The sequence below is a fragment of the Mauremys reevesii genome, linkage group 16 (assembly GCF_016161935.1).
Source record: "Mauremys reevesii isolate NIE-2019 linkage group 16, ASM1616193v1, whole genome shotgun sequence".
NCBI classification, from domain to species: Eukaryota; Metazoa; Chordata; order Testudines; family Geoemydidae; genus Mauremys; species Mauremys reevesii.
This window is the reverse complement of record NC_052638.1, coordinates 19,351,312-19,368,037: the sequence shown is the minus strand read 5'-3', so window position 1 is coordinate 19,368,037 and position 16,726 is coordinate 19,351,312. Positions and strand designations below refer to the sequence as shown.

Here is a 16,726-nt window from a genome sequence, read left to right as displayed (position 1 = left end):
ATGATAATCCTCAGAATTTTTTGAGTACAAGATGTATTTGAAACAAGTAACCTGGTATGCGGTTTTGTTTTTGACTCCTTGCTAGGTTTATTTGCTGTGATCCACAAGTGGACCAGTTATGGACTCCATCTCCATGTTACTGTCTCAGAGAATCCCATGGTGGGACCTTCTGAATTCACCTTACAATAGTGACATCTTGCATGGATTGCAACACAAATTATGAAAGCAATTCAACAGAAAGAGATGCTCATCTTTAACAACAAGTTTACAGTCTTGTCTTTGTTTTAGTGCCTCCAGTGTTGGCACATAAGCAGATGGCCCTTTGGGGGAGAAATGGGGTGGGGAAAGGAAACAAAAATAATTCATAGAATATCTGGGTTGGAAGGGACCTCAGGAGGTCATCTAGTCCAACCCTCTGCTCAAAGCAGGACCAATCTCCAGACAGATTTTTACCCTAGTTCCCTAAATGGCCCCCTAAAGGAGTGACCTCACAACCCTAGGTTTAGCCGGCCACTGAGCTATCCCTCCTCCCCACTACAGAGTTGTTATATAGTTGTCTTATCACTATATAAACAAATCCCAAATAAATATTTCTGTGCTTGGCCAGATTGCCAATCACTCGTGGGGGCGGTTGGCTGATCTATTGATTAGGTATTATTTAGTTTTCCCAATTTAACATTTCGTGGTTTGGCAGAGTTCATTTGTCTCTAGATTGGCCACAGTATTACAGTTAATTTGAGAGTGAGGACTCAGGTGTACGTGGGAGAGATGCTCAGAATTAAGGAAGGCCTTTTGAATTTGCAATAGTTTTATCAGACAATCAGCAGTATCACTACAATGTAGCAAAGTAGGCAGAGATAGTACAAGCATCCAGAATTTGCATACTCACACCATTCTTTGTGGGGGGGCCCCATAGTAGCTCAGATGATACACAAGTGGTCCTTGGCCTGACACGTTCCAGGAAATCTGCTTGGAGTGCCTGGGCTGAGTGCTACTTTTTATCAAAAGTTAGCTGATTACTACTATGCCTACTACCTATTCAGCAGGGGTTTCAGCCCCTTTTCCTTACCTGTATTTCCTCACCCAACTAATGTTGGGGTGCCCTTCTCCCATTGGTTTTTAGGCCTTTTACGTCAAGCTTATTAACATATACTTCAGTTAGTTGCCCTGGCATTCTTCTTGGTTGGACATCTGCTGATGTTGCTAACGTAAAATATCTAAAACTGGTATAAACTGGCATCTTGAGTTTAGCTATCAGCAGTTTAGCAACATCTGCTAATAACAGCATTCTGTCTTGTGACATTTTCTGATACAGGGTCCCTTACTGGTTAGTTTCTTATGGCAAGTCTTTAGGCCTTAGGCCTTAATTAGTTTGGCTAACCTATTGTTTTTCAGGTGTTTGAGTCACTGCCTTAATCCATACCTATTTCTTATTTAGAATATGCCCATATATCTATAGCAAAATAGCTGGCTACAATGTCAGTAGCAAGTATTCAGGAAACCAGATGAGGTAATTGACTTTCTCAAAAGCAAGCAAATTAAGCTGATTGATACTTGTATTTCTGGCATCTTATGGTACGTCTACACTATCCACCGAATCGGCAGGTAGCGATCGATCTATCGGGGATTGATTTATCGCATGTAGTGTAGATGCAATAAATCGATTCCCGATCTCTCTCCCGTCGACTTCTGAACTGCAGCAGTGCGAGAGGCAGAAGCAAAGTCGACGGGGGAGCCACAGCCATCGATCCAGCGCCGTGAGGACGTGAAGTAATTTTAATTCAGTCTAAGATACGTCGACTTCAGCTACACTATTCTTGTAGCTGAAGTTGCATATCTTAGATCGATCCCCCCCGCCCCCAGTGTAGACCAGGCCTTAGAGATTAAGTGATCTTTGAGTCTGAAACTATTCTTTATTAGTGGGCAGCTTTTCTGTAGCTGTGTGATTTCAACGAGTGGACTGTAATGAGATTGCTTAATTATATTGAGGTATATCTGGAGATTTTCCATGCAATTCTCCATTGGTTTTCTGATATTTGTTTTGTGATACTACCACATGCTTGAGAGCACTGACAATGATAAACATATGAGGGATTTTAATGTTTAGATCTACTGTGTCGTGTTTATCTTTTGATTTAGAAGTCCTGGATGCAGAAGAACTCACTGTCTCTTGTTATATTTATCACTGTGCTTTGGAAATCTGCCATAACTCCAGACATTTGCAGTGTGACATAGTTTTGGCTGCTTCCAAAATGGCTACTGATTTTGGTCCATGACCAAATGTCCACAAAACCTTCCTCATCAATAAAACAGATCAGAGAACATGAATGATGATGCAAGTGACATACATGTGAGAAAAAGGGTAATTAAAGCATTAGGTAGGCTGAGTCTGTGTCTGTGGAATCTTTTTCCCACACGGTTTTGGGGACATATGTATTTTTTTTATTCTCTATCTATTCAAGGGATGCTACAGTATTTTGTTGCTACTGTAGATGTTGGAGGACTCAGCCAAAATGTATATATGTATGTACTAGTGCCTAGCCAGTGGTAGACTGAGTAGTTTTAAAATGTATGTTTAGTGTGCCAGATTCTCAGCTGATGTAAATTGGTATGGTTCCATTGACTTCAGCAGTATAGGTCAGTGGGTCCCAAACTTGTTCCGCCGCTTGTGCAGGGAAAGCCCCTGGTGGGCCGGGACAGTTTGTTTACCTGCCACGTCCGCAGGTTCGGCCGATCGCGGCTCCCAGTGGTCGCAGTTTGCTGCTCCAGACCAATGGGAGCTGCTGGAAGAGGCAGCCAGTACGTCCCTCGGCCCGCGCCACTTCCAGCAGTTCCCATTGGCCTGGAGCAGTGAACCGCGGATCGGCCAAACCTGCAGATACAGCAGGTAAACAAACTGGCCCAGCCCGCCAGGGGTTTTCCATGCACAAGTAGCGGAACAAGTTTGGGAACCACTGGTATAGGTAATGGCCTATTAAGTATTTTAGCTTTATTCTCAGTTTGTTCCAATTTCAATATGTGATAAATTGTATATCATAGTCTTAAATATGAATGCACTATTTTTATTTTATTTTCCTTCCTTCCTTCCTAACTTGAGATTCCATTTAAAAAACGCTTCTATATACTGCAGACGTTATTAAAAATGTAGTATTTTCCAACAATTACCACACAGTGGCATCTGAATTTACTGCGGCTTGAACAGAAGGTGTCTGTGATAATTATTGTAATGGTTGGAAAATACTAGTCCAGATCCTCAAATGGTGTCAAGTGAGATAATTCTGATTTCTATGGAGCTATGCCAAGTCACATCAGCTGAAGGCCTGGCTCATTGACTTTTGGCTCCTATAATAGCTGTTGTAATTCATTTATGATGTATCCTTCATTTATGATGTATCCCTTATTATGATTCTTTAAGAGAGGGTTATGCAGATTCCGTCATTCTTACAATATAGTGACAGGACACTGTAGAAAATTTTGCATCATTTTTGAACCAAATTGTTTCATGTGCTTTTTGGGATGTCAGATCTTACTTTCATGAAATTAGTAGCTATTATTATTACTGTTATTATTTATTATTATTTTGTGGGTAGACTTATGAAATTATCTTCTAGTTGAAAGTTTTATGATTTTTTAATTTTGCAAATTCAAAATTCAATGTGGTTATATCATGACAGTCCTATTTGGCAATTTTACTCATGGAGAGAACACTGGAGGGATGCAACATACAGTATTTCACACAACAAAACAGAGATATCTAAGATTTTATGAGAAATTGCAGGCATGTATTTTTTAAATCAGATCCTGTTCATTTTTCAGCACAGAAAAAGACATTTTAGGTGACCTATCAATGACCAAAATCCAGAATGTAAAACAGATGTACTAATACTCCTTAATTATAATAAAGCAAATAGTACAGCTTACTGTAGGATTCACATAAGCAACAAATTAATCAGACTGTGTAATATAACGTTGAAAGTATTTTAGGTAAATTTCCTCTATAAAGATGTTTGTATTTATTTGATGAAATATTTTATAATAAGAGTAATTTTTGTTTACATTTTTGAAGGGTAACTTCAGGATGTAATATTTAATTTGCTTACCTTTTTATATAGTAAACCACTTAACTGTAACATAAGGGATTCATATCCTACTCTGCACCCTCGTGGTTAATGTATATATTTAATTAACATTTCCACTGAAAAACATAATGCATAAATATTTAACATTATGAGAAATTTTTATCAAAAGTGCAAGTTACATAAAATGCATAAATTAAGCAATTAATTATATTGCAACATAATGCTAAAGCACTTGTTTAGAGATGGCAATTTTGTAATTAAGAAATTAATATTTGGTATGTTTTGGAAGTGTCCTTTAATCGGTACCAATACTATAAAAGTAGACTTATGGGCTTCCATTTTGATTGTTTCCCAGTTACTTCCATATTAAGTTTGCCCATATTCCAAGTGAAAGAAAGATGCCTTTTTTTCTAGCTTTGTGCACTCCAGCTGGAATTCAAGCTGGTTTCCTCTGGCTCGTGCAGCTTCACCAATAACAGAGATTTAGCTGTCAGAACTTATTTAACAATTCTGTGGATGATGCATGATCCAGAAATGACTCCATCTCCCTCTTCCATAGCTGCATTGGTTCTGCGATAAGAGTAAAAAAGTAGGATTCTTAGAATGTCTGAAGAATAAGAGAGAAAGTAATAATGAAAATATTGTGTTCCTTTCCTGAGGATATTCTAGCTGATGAATTTATTGGCAGCACATGAAAACAATAAATTTCAAGTGAACATTGTAGCATATTCATGGAAAGTGAATTTGAAATGCTAAAACAAATATTGATGCTAGAAACCTGATTCTGAGAGTTACATCCACCCAGTCAGGGAATAGAAATATACTATGTGACCTGTGCGTCCAATCAAATCTAATCAACAGAGCTTGAATATCAAATAGTCAACTCTCAAACAATCTACAGACCAAGAATTATTTGCAAAAATTTTTCAAAAATATTTCAAATAAGTAATAAATTAGAGGGGAAAATTGCAATCTAATCACAAAAATTTGTGAAAATAAAAAGAGGCAAGTAAATTATTCATGAATAGTTTTTTTTACCTGATCCTGATCCTACAAACTCTTACACAAATGCCTTTAACATCAAGAATATAGGTGGTCCCATTGATTTCAGTGGGACTACTCATAGGAGACAAGTTATGCATGTGATGAAGTGTTTATAGAACTGGAGTCTTAAATCTGTGCCTCCTGAGTCTCCATATTATAGCCCAACTTTTATTAAAATAAGATTCCACTTGTCTTATTAAAACATTCTTTTTCATCTCCTCAAAGAAAATATGTGAGTTTGTTTTCTTGGAATTGTATTCCTCCTGGCAGAATATCAAATCAGCTTTTTTCTCTTAATTGGGCAGGAATACAAGGCTGCAGGTATGGTACCTTTTCAAGCAGACCTATGGGTCTGTCAATGAGACAGACTTGAACAGGATCTGTTTTCTTCTGTTCTTCAAGCTAACTGAAATAGTTCAAAATGGGGGCATAAACACAGCCTTTTATGATTTCTGTAAAAATGTACTAAGAAACTTTTAACTTGTTTCCTTAATTTCTTCCCATAAGAAAGAATATCAAGTTTTAGGAAGATTTCTACCCCCCAAAATCATAATCAGCATGTGTGAAAATTCTTGCAGAGCTATTATCTGATGAATTTATCAAAGTTTAAATGTCTTTATCCTACAAATCATCCTTTGTTTCATTTCAACGGAAATTGAATTACAAAGAACATCCTCAGCCTATCCTAAGGGGCAAGATTTTTATGGCTTTAACACAGAACCTTTTATCATCTGCTAATTTGCCCCCAAGCAGCGGAACCCCAGATTCCATCAGTGCTCGAGTGCAGGACTTTCAGATGTACAGATGCCACATCAATAATGTTATCATTCCATTGATTGTGGATACAAAATTAAGATTCTATTAAACTTGGTTTTATGTTCAGCCTATTCTGTAGCCTATGTTTTGTCATGGCCAATCTGACAAGTAGTACTGTACCAAGGATAGATACTACCATGTCTTCATTTATTTATTGCTGCAAAAATTGCAAATATAAATCTTTTAAAACTTGGGGTGGGGGAGATGACTTTTCCGATCTCTTTCATTTACGAATGACTAACTAGATCTGTGCGTGCTGAGCAATTCTGAAAATGAAGCCCAAGATTTTCATTTATAGGACTGGTTTAACTGGGATTATTGGCTGCAGTATCCTTGGAAAGGCAACATCATTTTTCAGTTATGTCCTATATTATTGATATTTACCAGCAGCAGTGCTTCCGCTAGAAGTAGCAGTATCAGTATTTAAATAAATTTAATCAGACATTAACACTGCCATTAAGGGTGTTTAAAAGTCTGTTTTGTCATCAGCCTAGAACAGTGCTTTGCATGAAAACTCAATGTGCTTTTTTTACTAGTGGATAAAAATGACTATGATGAAAGGTCTATAGCTGTCCAGGAAAACCCTTCGTTTTGTAGGAGGTAAGTTGTGACCAACTCTGACAAAATTTGCTGTTTCCTCTGAGTTTTGTATTGTCCAGTAAATATTTAGGTAATATATTTTGTGTTGCTGGTCACACCATAATAGACCAAATAACCCTGTTCAGTGCAGGCTGTGCTAAGTACTTTACTTTCTTAAAAATGAATCTGAAAAACTTCCCAGCCTGTACATCTATTAGGCCTCTCTGACTTCAAAGAACGAAGCTTCACTCTTTAACAACACCAACTTCTTCTTTGCTCCTCGGCTCCTTTAAAAAAATGAGGCTGCTGCTACTAATATTCAAAACCAAATACTTACGTGCTAGTAATGCCTATGTGCTCACACTGAATAGCCTATCTATATGTATAACCAATCCTTTTGTGATAGAACATGACAGTTAAGATATATGCTAATAAAAGAAAAAGAAAGGGAAATCAGAACTAAGGTTACCGTACTCCCTTTTACACCTACTTACACACCTTGCCTGGGTCCTTTTTACTCTTCTTTCCCACCACCTTCTGTCCCCTTATTTCTAGTCAAACCATCACTGGGCAACTTGCAGGTGAGTCATTATTTACTTCACAAACGTAGGCCGTCCCGAATGAAGCTCTGGACTCTATCTGGTTATCTTTCTACGGGCTTGTGCTGAAGTCAAGTTTCATATTGCCTCTGCATTCTCCCCTCCTGAGCTTGGTATTAACAAGAGGGATGGCGCTGAGGATCCTAGCCCTTTAGTAATTTTATGTAAGTCCCTTTTTCACACAGCCCATCTCAAATGATCAAGCAAAGCAGTATGCAAAGAACGATTGGCAGGAATGGGATAAAACAAGCTACTGAAAAATAATGTAACATAAACCAAGTCAGAACACATTAAAATTCTTGATAGATAGAAAAATGCTTTACTTTGATTTACTACAGACGCCTGAACAGATGTGGTAGCCCTAATGGCCTTCTGTGGAGCATAAAAACTAAAATGTCTTTTGGTCTGACAGTTTTTTCTGAGTTGTGATTAGAGATATCCAGAAATAGATGAAAGGAGAACTCTACCCAGAGCCTATTTAGAAAACAGTTCATATGCATAGGCGACATCATTTAAAGGTCTTACAGATTTGGTTCTTTATTCTTATTTGTATTGCAGTAGTGCTTAGATTCCCCAGTCAAGGAATAGGTGATAGGTGCTGTACAAATGTAAAGTAAACAGATGGTCCTCATCGGAGGAACCTAGCTCGTAGAATGCACAATAAGTGGATAATAGAGACAAACCGTGATGTGGTGGAGTTAAGGAAGGGAAAGGACAAGATAATTGGAATCTTAAAACAAATGTGCAGAGGTTCATTGTAATGTGTAAAGTTTGACTGATGTTCAACATGGCTCTAGTGGTAGGGTTTGGCACATGATTAAATTGGTGTAGTAGAAAGGCCTAATGAACAGCACTCTAAAGAATATCTGATGACCTCATTAATGCCTAAAGTATAATAGAATGGGACCCTGATCCTGTTTACTGAAGTATTGGGGCCTTTGACACCCCATTACTACTACTACTACTTTTAAACTAATGCCTTTGAAGAACTACCTTTTTAAACTAAAACAGTCTTAAAAATAGAGCAGGCATCTCTCATCTAACTCCATGGGCTCCTGGTGTTTCTCCTTGCTCCCTAGCCACTAGCATTTGTAAACCTTGACCTGTGTAAATCTAAAAGACTGTTAAAAAAACTAGTTGGAGTGCAGCTCACACTCTTTGAGTTGCCTGCTAGCACTGATCTGCCAGAGCCCTAATTCACTAAAGGATTTAGGCATGTGCTTAACTCTAAACTTGTCCTGAAGGCCCATTGACTTTCGTGGGATTTAATCTTGAGCTTAACGTTAAGTATGTTCTGACTCAGGGTTCTATTCTTTTCTTTTTAAATTAAGATTTGAAATTACAAGGTGACTTAGTGTAGAATGGTAAAGAACAGGTGGGCACATAAGCTTCAAGGTGAAACTCTTAAACCTGTAAAAGGTGTAGTGCAGGCAATAAAGTATATCCTGTAATAGAAAGTGCCCTGTCCCCCATAATTGGAGCTGTAGAAGCTACAGTACCAAATGTCAATCATTTCCTAAAGCTAGCTGATTGTTATTTTCCTTTTATTAGCTTTAAGTAGTACACTGAATAACTCTGTCCCCATCCTATGCCAATCAACATAAGCAACCAGGTTTTCTCAGAGGATTTTGATAATGTTCTTACTTTACGTTACTTTAAAGGTAGAAATCCTGTTTCCTATGTGTCCTGTTTGTAAGTAAGTATAGAACGGAACAAAAATATATAGATGTTCAATTAATCCTGATCTCAGGTTATAATTATATCTTCAATTAAATCTTGAAGAGAATATTTGAATTTGCCATGCTGGACTTGTACTTCTGTATTTCTCTAGATTTAAGGAAGAATTTCTCATATGAACTGGCCTACATGCATACCCCTGTCAATATAAATAAAAAATATATCAATAAAAAGTGTTTAACAGATATTCAGATATGTATACCAAATAGGATAAAATTTGCTTCAGTCATAATACAAAATAATGGCAATTTTGTGTAAGTGTTCACTGGGATTTGTTAATGGGTAGAGCTGGTCAGAATTTTGTCAACATGTTTTTAATGGAAAATTTCAATCTTGCTAAAGCAGTTTGATTTTCCATGGGAGAAATTTTAATATTTCATTTCAGGTCAGGTCAATCCAGATTGAAACATTTCAGTTTGTTGAACTGAATTGAAACATTTTCTGGGGGGTCAATTTGACATTACTCTAATTAATCTGAGCTGCCATGATGTTTCATGATTCAGGTCCCTGGCTGGACTACGTCTCCCAGGATGCCCTATGAACTCCCCTCTGGTTGAACTGATACAGTGACTAATATAAGTTACATGACCACAGTGCATCATGAGAAATGTGGACTGTCCAGGAAGCCAAGTTCATTGATGAGAATGGGAGAATGCACTCAAACTACAATTCCCATAAGGCACTGTGGCAGTTCAGGGTGATACAAATTAATATCAAACCAAACCAAAACACAATGTTTTGATTCAGTTCAGAAAATCAATTTGTCACATTTCAATTTGAGAATGTTGAAATGTTTTGATTGGAAAATGTCAAGATGAAATGTTTTTATTTTTACCCCCAAATTTTACTTTCCAGTCCACAAAAAAAGTCAATATTTTGACTTGTCATCCTAATTTGGGATGAAAACAAATGTTGAAATATTGGAATTTCCTGTGGGATAGAAATTCTGATTTTCAATCGGTCTGTTAATTAGGTTGCTTTTTTAAGTAAACAAAAACTGTGAAAACTGGCAATACTTCCTTTACTGGGAATTTCTTAGAGCTAGTGTGATACAGCATCTCAAGAAGAACAAGAGGCTGAGTTACCTGCTGTTCTCTGTATTCTAGCTAATAGTTTTGGAATGAACAGCTCATCTCAGAAGCCCAACAGTCAGCCTGTAGAATGTTCCAGTGAGAAAATGACTAATTTTTAAGACATGCATTTTTGCAGGCAGCATTTGTTAACTTTGATTTGGTAGGTAAAGTTCAATGCTGTTTAGCTCAGACAGAAAATAATAAGAGAGAGAAGTCATAGAAAAGAGAGAGTGACAAGAAAGGCATGGCTGGAGTCCTGACATTCACACCATGACTGAATCTCAGAGCAGCAGTGCCAATGTCACTTCTGGCAGCTGAGGCTTGGTGCTTTGGTGAATAGAGGATATCTTTGCTGTACCACACAAAGAGCTCCGTTAATTTATTTCTTTATCCTCCAAACCAAAAACTTTCTTTACAAATGGTGTCCCAAGAATGTATTTGTTTGATTATAAAATACACTCCAGACATCTATAGCTAGTTTGCTGAAGGGCTAAAATAGAATAATACAAAAATAAAATAGAGCCTTTTTCTATTTTTTTTTTATTTCACAGTCTGTGGGATCACTGGAGTTGTTCTCTTTCCCCCCTCCCCCCACCCTCCCTATCATAATAAAAATGTAGACAATGCTCTACAGGAAACTTTTATATGAAGCTAAAAGGCTTATTGTTAGAAGACTGCACAATCCTACAGTTGGTATTGTACCTGTTACAGGTTTAATTCACTATGAATTAAGCTAACCAAATTCAAGCCATTTTGATGCTGAACAAGAAAGTTCACACAAGGTATTAATGTAGTTTAACTAATTCACTTTAAATTCACACTTTTAGTTCATTTGGATTTACTTTCCTGAGTGTCCCCATGTAGAAAACCCATCCTGTAACCTCCTATATTGGGAGAGCTAACATACATTATTTTCTGATACTGTGTATTGCAAACTGTTATTGCACAGTGATTATAATCAATACATTATCTAATGGTATTTTCTGATTTATTTCAATGGTAAATTGGAGATTAAAACGTCACTTCCATATTACAGTTAAATTGTGATAGTACAGCTGGTGGGTTAATGCAGTAAGATGGGGTAGAGGAAAGACAGCTAATTTGGAGGAGTCAGAGTGGCTTGACATTTCAAACAAAATAGGAGACATTAAGACATTATGTCTAGGAAAAGTAACTTTGTACAGTGGTTTCATACTGTAAACCTTCCATCACAGATCTTTTATTAATTTCAGTGATAGTTCTGCAGGTTGAGGACTTGGAGGATTGGGCTCTGGATCTCAAAATTGTGTTTAAACTAAACTAATTTTAAGCACAGTTCAAGTAAAACCTGATATTAATGTGGCTTAGCTGGCCAATAGATATGGGTCCGGACTATGTTTAAACAGGCTAAAATGGAATTCTGAAACATAGCTCTAATATAGTTTGGCCTGATCTACAATCACAAGGCAACCGGTGTTATAAAAATGTTTTTCAGGAATTAGGTAGTTTCCAAATGTGGTTACAAGTCCAGGGTGGGTGGCGTGTGTGCGAGAGAGAGGGAAAAAAACACTTTTGTGGAGTACAGATTGTTTTCCTCTGGGTGATCAGCAAGCTCTGATCTGCTTGCTCCATGTGCCTGCTTCTTCCCTTCCCCTTTCAGGAGCCATCTGACCCCCCCCAATGAAAGTAGATATACCTTCTCCATTGTGTACTCTAATAAGGCTAACACAGAACCTGGCCTGTAGTGAAGAAAGCCAGCTTCATTGCATTCTGACTACACAAAACAAGGTAAATATTTAGAGTGGATATGCAAAACTCAGTAGGATCCTATTCCCTCTTCCTTTCAATGGGGTTTATTCATATCTTGCAGAGAGACAACAGAATCCAGAGTCTTGAGTTTATAATCATTTATAGGATTGCTCATACCATTTGTGTGTAACTACACAAAGGCAAGCTTATAGAAGACCACTTACATATTTAACAATTTTACTATGCCCACAATTTAATTTATTAATAGAGTTTATAAATGTTATTTATTCTAATTTTGTGGAGTTACAGCACAGGAGAATTTGGTCAAGAGTGTTTTGTTTTGTTTTATCTCCCTCTGAGTTATACATGCATATACAGTATGTATTATTACATAGAAAGTATTTACATATATGTCTTTGTACACATACACACAATTAATAACAATTTATGTGTGTATTGATTCATACAGAGATAAATCCTTCAAAGGATCTGAAATAAGTAGGCCAAATTCTAGCTCAGGCAAAACTTCCATTGACCTAGGATTTGACCCATATATATTGGTATTTTATTGAATTAGTGGAAAAGTAGATATTTTGAAATTCTTACTTTGATAATCTCAAATTTACCAATTATAGTGATAACAGTAACATTTCCTGAATGTTCCTATAAAGTTTTAGTTATGCACAAATGCAGTCCAGATCCATAATTCAGTACCTAATTTCCAGATTTTGCTCTGAATAGAGTTCTGAGGAAGTGTACTCTTTATTACAGACTCATAGAGCCCTTTTTGGTAGTGCGACTATCAGGGCGAGCTCTAGGTTTTTTGCCATCCCAAGCAAAAAAACCCAAAAAACCTCTGAGAGCACAACTGCCAAAGCAAAGAAAACCAACCCCACCCCCAGAATGCTGCCCCTGCAATTGTGCGGCCCCAAGCATGTGCTTGGTTTGCTGGTGCCTAGAGCCGGTCCTGGTGACTATATGGATTTGAGAGATGTGTATTTCTAGAAAGGGATGATACCCTTTGATATGGGGGACTGCTCCAGTGCTTTAAATAAACAGTCAATAGAAGATGCTTTTCACTGTGTAAAAGGAGGTTGTGTAGTGTATATTACAGGGGTAGGCAACCTATGGCACGCATGCCGAAGGCGGCACGCGAACTGATTTTCAGTGGCACTCTCACTGCCTGGGTCCTGGCCACTGGTCTGGGGGGCTCTGTTTTTAATTAAAATTTAAATGAAGCTTCTTAAACATTTTAAAAACCTTATTTACTTTACATACAACAGTAGTTTAGTTATATATTATAGATTTATAGAAAGAGGCCTTCTAAAAACATTAAAATGTATTACCGGCACGCGAAACCTTAAATCAGAGTGAATAAATGAAGACTCAGCACGCCACTTCTGAAAGGTTGCCGACCCCTGGTATATTACTACAGCACAGCCATAGTTGCAGTAACTTATGCTTAGTCAAGATAAAATTTTTTCACAAGTATTTTACTGTTGTTTTTATATTGCCTATATGCTTTCTATTACTATATCATATTGTACTGTACTATGCTTTAGCTATTTCTGTGATACTTTCAAAAACAAAGCATCCAATCTTGCATTCCCTTTTGATGTAAATAGGATTTTGGGGTGTGAAAGGGAATGTAGTGTTGTTCCCTAGAAAATAAAACATTTATTTTCACTTATGACATAGGACAAGAGGCAGACCTAAATCTACAGAGGGAACAAGCTGGTGCTTTGGAATCAGAGAGAGACTGGTCTGGATGTTTGGGGCAAAATCAGGAAGCTGAACTTGGTGGAACTTTTGATCTAGTGCCAACCATTGTATTTGAACTCATCTCTGATGACCTTATTAGCTTGGGATGAAGGAAAAATGGCACCATATAAACAGCTGTCAAGCATAGTAATGAGAGCGAATTTTCTATGGGTTTGCTGCTGTTTTATGGCATCATAAACCTTTGCTTTGTCAAAATGTCTACAATTCAAGATGCAGCACTTAAAGGTTAAATAGAGTTACAGCAAAACAACTGTGTTTTACTTCTTTTTACTCTTGAATTTTATTAAACCAAGTGTATATGTTTTTCACATGCCTTCATGCTTCCTCACAGCTCGTTACCAGCTTCAGGATGAAAACTCAAGGGCCTCTAGCTAATGCTCAAGGAGACCCACTACTACAGTGCTGAGCAGTAATACAGTTACTCACAATGATACTTTCTCTGTAATGGGATGTTGGGTTCTTTTGCCTTTGGAAGGTTTGAACAACCCACATTTCAGCACAAGAATTCTTCAGTGCAGTGTAGAGCATATGATGTGACTATCTCTCTAAATTCACTTTTGACTTCAACGAAATATTCATTACATTCAAGACACGTGGCACTAGCCTCCCAGCTGATCATAACATCAAATAGTCTTCTCTGTCATGGTTCCATTTGTTGTCTTCACCTGTTCTCATCTTAATTTTAGACTGTAAGCGCCTCAGGACAGGGAATCCATAGTTATCTGGACCATAAAAAAACAGTGCAAATCTATGACAATATCAGCCTGGTCCAAATTCTATTGAAGTCAGTGGGAGCCAGGCCTTTATACCAGTAATTACAGATAACTACATAAAAAGAATGTTAAGGATGCAAAGTAAAACACTCAAAATTTAAGTAATTCCAGATTTGTAGTTGCCTGTGCAACCTTAATGAAGCCTCTTAGTGTGAACACATTATCATACAGTCTTTAATTACAATGATCGCATACTATTGTCTCCATAGAAACCCACTGATCCTGCATTGTGATCTGCTGTACCTGCAGGGGTCCCATCAGCTTCACTGAGGCTCTGTGCACGACCAGCAGTACGCCCACCCAAATCATGTGCATGATTAGCGCTTAAGATGATAACACCGATTCTGACCAGCAGAGGGAGGAACAGGGAAGTATATTGACCTATCAGCATTCACAGGGGTTTTAAATATGGAAAGTTGCTGATACAGCCATGGTTATTAGGTTTTTATAACTTGAAAATTTCTGTCCTTGGACAATAATACACTCTAGATAAATGGGGAGCCCCCAGCTGATAATTAGGCTCACACTACAGCTCACAAAGCTGTATACCAGTCCTTAAATGACAGTGTTTGAGGGTGGACTTAGAACAGCTGTGACCTTCTTCTAGTCAGCTCCAAATGGGTCATTGATTTACATTCATTGTTGTGTTATTTGTTTTGTGTGTTAAATAATTTATAGGTTATTTATAATGTGGTGCACTATAATGAAGCTGTAGCTTTTTGATCTCTAAGGTGGCGTTGCTGCCTTTTGTGGAAGCAGAAGGCTTTCAGGGTAATAAATCACTATTATTCCCACCAATTCTTTACTGCGCAGATGTTTTACAACTAACCAAGGAGACAGGGCATTCAGTAAACTAAATGGCATAGCACTTAAAACATAAAATAATTATAAGGTGTAAGTTGGAATAAAAATTATACCTTTACAGGTTAGGTAAAGAATCACTAATAAAACTAAAACAGACATACATTATACAGCATGAGGTTCATAATGAATAATTGCTGGGTTATTAGTGCTTAGCAAATTAAGGGCACTTCCATTTATTACTGTGCTCCACTAAGGATGAGCATTAATTTTTTTTTAAAGCAAATTCACTGGAAACAGACAGTTTAAAATTTATGCTTGTAATGATTGCTACATGGTCCATTAAGACCACCTCTAAGTGAGCTTAATTTGTAGCAGATAAATGTACATGTCTACATATTTTTCAACATAGTTTATGGTTCATCCTGCACAGCTGTGCCCAACTGATTAAATCCTCAAAAATTTAAATAGGAAACCCATTACATAGACAGTATTATATCCATTTATCATACCCACATTTTCAGTTTAACTCTCTAAGCTTTGTGTTGGGATATTTTCAGGGATTCATTAAATATGTATAGTGATGCAATTTGGTCTTGTTGTTTTAGTTTGCCCTTTGTTTTTTGATTATTTTGTTTGTACCTTCCTTCTTTTCTGTTCTGTTATCCCCTATTTAAGAAGTGCAACAAAAAGAACCTCCTCTGTAACAAGCATTTTGGTAATAGCCTCTGAGATGGCGGTAGCTTGCAAGTCATTTGTGAAGTTCTTGTTCCTAGGTCAGATCATTAAAATATCCTCATGAAATTAGCTTTCCAGGACACTATTGTCAATAAAGATGCAACTAAGGAGTCAAATTAATATTATTTTTATCTTTTTTTCCCTCCCTTTATGTAATATTTTAACATATAGCTGGACTAACTTAGTTAGGAAAGTTTAAGCATTTATTGGAGAAGGAACACTTTGACAGTATTTTACGATTTGCTGCCAGTACAATATGTTGAGTCATTCAGACCGACAGGGTGAGGAAGTGCTTACTTCTGAAGTCAACCATTGTCTCTCCCTCGAGAATAATCTTGTCCAAAAAGTGTTTGATTTAATTTGTTCAATTTAATCTCTTCAGCCCTGTTTTCAGGCCAAAATTATTACTTGTACCGTCATTCTTATGTTTATTATTTAGTGGTAGAAACATGGAAGAAATTTAAATAAGTAGCAGAATCCTCCATTGGGTGGTGGGGAAATTACTTTATGCATATGTCCAGCAAAGACTCAAACCAAGACCCTCATCATCTGTCTATAGGCACTAACTCAACCATAGCCTCCTTGGGTGTGTCTACACTGTAGCTGGGAGTAAGTCTCCCAGTCCAGGAGTGTGCACATTGTAGTTCAGGCAGCAGCTCTGGATCTCAAACCCCCTGGGTCTGAGCTTAGGTGGCTAGCCTGAGCCTCCACTGCAGCTGCAGCATTCAGCCTAATATTTTTAGCGTGCTACCTTGAGCTCAAATGGCCTGAGTCTGTCTAACTGGGCTGGGAGCCTCACTCCCAGCTGCAGTGTAGACATAGCCATTTTGGATTAACTACTAGGAACTATGCCAATTATGGGTTAGCATGGACCTCTGCACTGTGCAGAGCCTCATAAAACTCAGTGGGGCTCCGGAAAAGCACAGGAGTCTGTGCTAACAGAGCTGATTGCAAGAGAGAGGCCCCCTCTTGTTCCT

General features: G+C 37.5%; 1 long non-coding RNA gene across 10 annotated transcripts in view; it reads left to right on the top strand.

The window, feature by feature from the left end:
* Positions 1 to 15,865, top strand: part of LOC120384634 — a 122,454-nt gene extending 106,589 nt beyond the window's left edge. For 4 of the 10 annotated variants that reach the window (XR_005588992.1, XR_005588995.1, XR_005589001.1 and 1 more), the window contains exons 4-7: positions 6,476 to 6,539; positions 11,567 to 11,694; positions 13,354 to 13,662; positions 14,420 to 15,865. This is a non-coding gene — a long non-coding RNA (uncharacterized LOC120384634). The remainder of the gene's footprint in view (positions 1 to 6,475; positions 6,540 to 11,566; positions 11,695 to 13,353; positions 13,663 to 14,419) is intronic. The other 6 variants (XR_005588994.1, XR_005588998.1, XR_005588996.1 and 3 more) reach the window with 6 other exon arrangements.
* Positions 15,866 to 16,726: the final 861 nt, after the last annotated feature.